We start from the raw sequence: 5,631 nt of genomic DNA on the forward strand, positions 1-5,631 counted from the left end.
TTACGCATTTGGCTATTGTTAGAACTTATGAAAATTTGTATATACCTTGGTTTCTTTTTAGAAACGTTATTAAAGCCAGCATATTGTGAACATAAAACAGGTAGAAAGTATAAATCAATATCAAATATGCATGGGGACCAAATAGGGACTAGCTACCAGACAGAAACTGAAAAAATGAAGAAGAAACAACAGCAGCCATAATGTCCCATATAAAATATAACCTTTATTGAATAATGTAAAAACCGCCAAATACAGTGAAATAATGCATAGAAGGGGAGAAGAGAGGTGTGCACCTAGTAGCCAAAACGGGCAAGATCACCCATTCTGCACCTGCCTGCACCTAATGAAGAACAAATACCCCCAGCTGCTCTCTGTAACAATGTAGGCGAAATGCCACAGCATAGGGAATGATATTAATGACACAATATGACATGTCTATAAAATATATATAAAGTCGCAGCTCATGACAAGCTCATACCTGCAATGTACCAGGCTGGCAGGACCAATGGGTGACCAAGCCCGACCCCGACGCGCGTTTCGGAGCGGGCAGCTCCTTCCTCAGGGGGTGGATAACATGACAGAACGAACACACTTAAATACACCGCTGCCCGGAAGTGTATACGCATACCACGCGCCGCACCGGAACAGCAAGCGGCGCGCAAGCCTCCATCATGGCCGCCGGCGCCGGAAACACGTGGGGCCCCACGTGATCAGGCGCCGGACAGGAACAGAAAGGGCCGCGCACCACCGCACAGCCCGGCGCATGCGCGAAGATAGCGAAACACCCCGCGGCCATATTGGAAAGGGGCAAAATATACTGGCACCATAAATAACTGCGAAAAGTGTAAATATATGACAAAAACTGCATGTACAGCTCAACAAATAAATAAAGAACATAAAACATGGAGCATGAAACAAAAACAAATACCAAAAAAATCCCCCAAAAATTGAGCAATACATACAAAATTATATAATACAAAACCTATAACAAATATACATATATATATAATAATATATAGTGCATAAAAATAACATACAAACATCCATGGTACCATACTAACATAATTCCACCAAAAATATGATAATAACACAAACAACAAATTAACATATGTATACATATATATACATGTGTACATACACACAATAACACAAACCTCTACCATATGTATACAACAGTAACATTATGTGCAATGTACAATAAATAAATAATATGAAATGTTGACTCGTAAAAATCCTCAATCCAGAAACGTGTGCAAGTTCAATCACATCCAAATTTATGCATTGATCAATACAATAGGATAATACTGGCAAAAAAACGGAATAAAAACAGGATAAAACATGTGCAATTAAAAACATATGCAATTAAAAACATATATAAACATGACACTGGAGCCACCAACTATTATATATGCGCAGAAAAACATGCGGATCACAGAAATGGGGCGAACGAAATATTTTCATTCAACCCGTGCGGGTGAATAGTACGCAGTGTCCATATCCACCTTGTCTCCAATTGTGCAAGGCGTTTGGACATATTACCACCCCTAACATTAATGTAAAGGAGATCAATACCCCGCACCCTCAGTAGCCGTGCATCGCAGGAGTGGTGTTCTCTAAAATGTCTGGGTATTGTTTTCAGAATGGTAGTATCCTTGCATTCAGCTGCAGCCAGTATACCTAAAACGTGCTCTCTCACTCGGACTTTTAGTTGTCTTGTAGTCAACCCGACGTATATTAAATTGCAAGGACAGGTGGCGTAGTAAATAACGTATCTAGAGATACACGTAATACGCTTCCTGATAACAAAGTCCTTTGTACCCTCGGAGTTGGAGAAAGAAGAGCAACGTTCAATGTTAGGGCATGCAACGCACCTACCACATGGAAAACACCCGCCCTGCACAGCAGTGCCACTGAGAAATGTGGGTACGGGCTGGCCAACATAATGACTCCTAGTAAGCTGATCTCTCAGATTCCTCGCCCGTCGATATGAAATAAGTGGTTGGGCTGGAAGAAACTTCTTGATCACTGGATCCGCCTGTAAAATTGGCCATGCCTTTTTAATTGCCAAACGTACCCCCGCATGTTGAGAATGATAGGACGTAACAAACCTAATCTGATTAACTCCTCTAGATCGATCAATAGTGTTGTTGTACAAAAGCCTATTCCGGTCTGAATGCTTGGCCCTATGATACGCTTTTTTTATAGCTCTTCTGCTGTACCCCCTAGACAGAAACCGAGACACAAGGTCCTTGGACTGAATCTCAAAGTCTTTTATGTCCGAACAAATACGCCTCAAACGCAAAAACTGACCCACAGGTATAGCTTTAACCACATGAGAGGGATGGCATGATGAGGCATGCAGGAGGGTATTTGTAGAGGTCGGTTTACGGAATATATCCGTCCGAACCATACCCCCCTCACCCCTCCAAATCGTGACATCCAGGAAGTCAATCCTTTTATCATCCCACACCGGGGTCAAGCGTATATTAAGATCGTTGTAATTCAAACTAGCTACAAACTGCGCAAGGTCGGTGGAGGTGCCCTGCCAGACAAAGAAGATGTCGTCGATATAGCGTGTCCATAAAGGGACACGATCAACCAACCCCTGTTTGTCAGACAGGAAAAGGTCCCTCTCCCACAGGCCCAGGAAAAGGCAAGCATAGGAGGGCGCGAAGGCTGCTCCCATGGCCGTCCCCTGGATCTGCAGGTAGAACGAACCCTTAAACACAAAAAAATTGTGAGTCAAGGTGAACTCTAGCAGCTCCAGGACGAGATCCCTCAAGGCTGGTGGTAGTGTAGATGTAGCCAGAAAAAATCTAACCGCCCTTATACCATCATGATGTCTAATACTGGTATAGAGGGATTCTACATCCATGGAAACTAACAGAGTATCACTGTCCAAACACAGTCCATCGACCCTGCACAGCAAATCGCCAGTATCTTTGAGGAACGAGGGTAAGGTAGAGACCAATGGTTGTAAATAATAGTCAATCCATCCGTTAACCCGCTCAAGATAGTTTCCCCTCCCAGACACGATCGGTCTGCCGGGTGGTATAAGGGCATCTTTGTGCACCTTAGGTAACAAGTATAAGGTAGCAATTGTAGGTTCTTTTACCAGTAGTGCCGAAGCCAGATCCCTGGTGATAACGTCGCCGTCAAGGGCCCTTTTAATGATACATTCCAATTTAGAAGCAAAAGCCGAGAGGGGATTATATGTTAATTTCCTATAGCACATGGTGTTATTAAGTTGCTTAAAGGCTTCCCTCTCATACATTTGCTTAGGCCAGACAACGACGTTACCACCCTTATCAGCTGGCTTCAGCACCACATCAGGCAATTCTTGTAAAACCTTCAAACGAGTTCTCTCTTTTCTAGTGAGATTGTCGTTACTACAAAATTTAGGGATCTCTAGAAACTCATTCGAGACCACCCGGACAAAAAGATCGATACTGGGACAAGATGAAAAAAGGGGGAACTTAGTAGAGCGCGGACGGATGGATGGAGGAATCTTACCTCCAAGACCGTTGTGCTCATCAGATAATTCCTCCAGGATCCTTACAGCCTCTTGTTCCTCCTCTGTTGGAAAAAGTTTATAAAATTCATCATTGTAAAAATGCCTTTTGAAAAACAACGATCTTGCAAAAATATGCAAATCTTTTACCGCTGAAAAGGTATCAAACCCCGGTGTGGGTGAAAAGGAAAGACCCCTCTCCAAAAGTGATAGGTCAGTATCAGTAAGTGCGTGACTGCTCAAATTAATTACCTTGTTGTCCCGTCTGTCCAACGAGGGCCCAGCAGGTGGCCCTCTCTTGTAAGGATGAAAGGCATGATCTCTCAATCTATGGGATTCACCACCCTGCGATGATATAGAGGAAGCATCCGATAGACCACTAACAGAGGTAACTGAGGCATTAGACGGTGCTCTATATAGTTTAGAATTACTGCTGTTTCTCCAAAAATATACTCTCTTGTTTTTGTAATCTTTGAGATCTCTATTAAATTTAGAAGTATGGTTATCCTGAATCCTCTTCACCAATTGATTCATACTTTTATCCAATTCAGATTCGAATTGAGACAACTTCTCAGCAGAACATCCTTTTTTGATCTCTATTTGGGCACTATCAATTTTACTATCAAGCTCTGCAATTTCTGTAGAATTCAGATTGATCAATAATTGTAAGAGAGTCATAGAGCAAATATTACATGCCTCTTCCCACTTTGCAATGAACTGCTCATTATCCACCGGAAAACTAGGAACAGCCTTCACCCTTAATCCACGTGGGATCATGTTGGATGAAACATATTTCTCCAACAATGACCGATTCCACCACAAACGTGACCTTTTTAGGAGATAGGTTTGCATCTGCGCACATAGTTCATCCCAGCTGTGATCCACATTCTGCTGCACATCATCACCCCCTCCTGCACCAAAGACCTGATCCAGCTGGTTGAGCCAGACTTTTTCTGTCTGAGAGGACATCAACATACACGTTCAGGCGGCTCCCCTCCAGGTAGGTTTTTGACACGCTCGGGCACAGCATATCCATGTGGCTCTATACATATTGATATACTTCATTACCTTCCCCCTTCTAGCCCCTATCTCATTTCTGGTGGCTCCCCTTCAGGTATGACTTGCCACGTCCAAGCACAGCATTAGTAAGTAGCTGCATATATACAGATAATCTTTTTTATCACATTCCCTGTAGCCCCTACTTCAGTGCTGACTCTCCTTATTGAGGCAATTACCTCTAGCAGCATATACGTCATACACCAGGTAAATAACCTCCAAAGGGGTGATCTCCAAATATAGACCCAGCACTGTGTGTCATAAGCCTACATGAACCTCTCTCCTTCCCTGTTATTATCAATTCACAGCTCCTATGCATCTTGCATACCTTAACTATTCACCGCGTCATCTAAAGGCAGTCATCCACTGTGAGTATTCACTCCGTTCAATCTGAGTTACAACACCTATAGCTCTCGCTATATTATAACACAATTCTGTCCTCTTCTTATGCTACATTAGGCACAATGCATGATCTGCATTCTAACCAATGATACGATTGACACACATTTAAAGGCACAGCACGGTATGTGTATTCTCTCTGTACTCTCTCTGTTAATAGTGTATCGGGCTTGAATGTATAAGTGTGTATCCACTGCAACACTATATCAATGATACTTTTACGCATTTGGCTATTGTTAGAACTTATGAAAATTTGTATATACCTTGGTTTCTTTTTGTATGTTTTTTGGTTTATACACTGTATTTCTTATATATTTTGTTTTCAAATGTTGTAGTGACTGATGAAAGCTCGATAAAGGGCTGAAACGTTTCCAGTGCTACTCCAATACCATTAAAAAAATCAATCTATAAGATTTAAGTTGAGTGCGAGATTTCTTTGTTTTTGCTTTCATGACCGGGACAATTTTTACAATTCTGACCACTGTCAGTTTATGAGGTCATAACTCTGGAACGCTTAAACGGATCCCAGTGATTCTGAGAATTTTTTCTTGTGACATATTGTCCTTTATGATAGTGGTAACGTTTCTTTGATATGGCTTGCGTTTATTTGTGAAAAAAATGGAAATTTGGTGAAAATCTTGAAAATTTAGCAATTTTAAAATTTT

The 5,631-nt window shown here is 41.9% G+C and overlaps 1 long non-coding RNA gene across 1 annotated transcript; it reads left to right on the forward strand.

The window, feature by feature from the left end:
- Positions 1-4,594: 4,594 nt before the first annotated feature.
- LOC143773567 (uncharacterized) lies at positions 4,595-5,353 on the forward strand. Its single transcript, XR_013215237.1, has 5 exons — positions 4,595-4,625; positions 4,707-4,774; positions 4,876-4,935; positions 5,027-5,090; positions 5,302-5,353. It is a non-coding gene; the product is annotated as an uncharacterized LOC143773567 (long non-coding RNA).
- The last annotated feature ends 278 nt before the right edge of the window (positions 5,354-5,631 follow it).

Source organism: Ranitomeya variabilis, chromosome 5, assembly GCF_051348905.1.
Source record: "Ranitomeya variabilis isolate aRanVar5 chromosome 5, aRanVar5.hap1, whole genome shotgun sequence".
NCBI classification, from domain to species: Eukaryota; Metazoa; Chordata; class Amphibia; order Anura; family Dendrobatidae; genus Ranitomeya; species Ranitomeya variabilis.